Here is a 338-nt window from a genome sequence, read left to right as displayed (position 1 = left end):
TGCGAGACAAAGCGGGGACAGGCGCTGCGGCACCAGGATGTACCCGAGTGGCCGTCTTCCCCGTCAGCCGAAACACATTAAACGTGTTGAATAATTAATCCGTAGGAGAGGAGACAATTTTTGCTTGATGGTGGGAAGATGCTGTAGAAGATGTGCGCTACCTGGCAGGCAACCAAAGTAACCCGGAACGCACGCGTCCCGCTGAGCGGCGAAACGCCACTTTTAAACCGCAAGCGGGAGGGGGGTGGGAAATCTAACCCAGCCAGAGCTGAAATACGCTTTAACAGGTCGGGCTCGCCGAGAAAAGCGCTCCGAAAAAGCCGCCGCTCACAAACACC

Source organism: Geospiza fortis, unplaced genomic scaffold, assembly GCF_000277835.1.
Source record: "Geospiza fortis unplaced genomic scaffold, GeoFor_1.0 scaffold130, whole genome shotgun sequence".
NCBI classification, from domain to species: Eukaryota; Metazoa; Chordata; class Aves; order Passeriformes; family Thraupidae; genus Geospiza; species Geospiza fortis.
This window is presented reverse-complemented; position numbering follows the sequence as displayed.